At 36.9% G+C, this 301-nt stretch overlaps 1 protein-coding gene across 1 annotated transcript in view; it reads right to left on the bottom strand.

The window, feature by feature from the left end:
• The window catches only part of LOC119588761, a 6,205-nt gene that overhangs the window by 1,682 nt on the left and 4,222 nt on the right, over positions 1–301 (bottom strand). The window lies entirely within an intron of this gene.

Here is a 301-nt window from a genome sequence, read left to right as displayed (position 1 = left end):
CCAATTTTCATTTCTTTAGTGTGCATTGTACGTACACATTCCCACGAGGCGTAACACAGGATTTCGAAACCGTAACAAAACATATTCAAAGCGAAACAAAAATTACTAACGAAGCAAAAAACAACCTTTATTTGTTAATCAGATTTCGAAACAATTTTAATTATACGTCCGTTGTCTTGAGTGTTGTGTCAATAGCATTCTCTCGAACCTTGATATTGACGAAACTTTCATCTTTATATTGGCAAAGCTTTCGAGAATCATACATGTATATAAGATTGAGGGAGAAGGAGCGCCCGCGCGC

Source organism: Penaeus monodon, chromosome 24, assembly GCF_015228065.2.
Source record: "Penaeus monodon isolate SGIC_2016 chromosome 24, NSTDA_Pmon_1, whole genome shotgun sequence".
Lineage (NCBI taxonomy): Eukaryota > Metazoa > Arthropoda > Malacostraca > Decapoda > Penaeidae > Penaeus > Penaeus monodon.
Note: the sequence above shows the minus strand (reverse complement) of the source record. Positions and strands in the feature narration are given on the sequence as shown.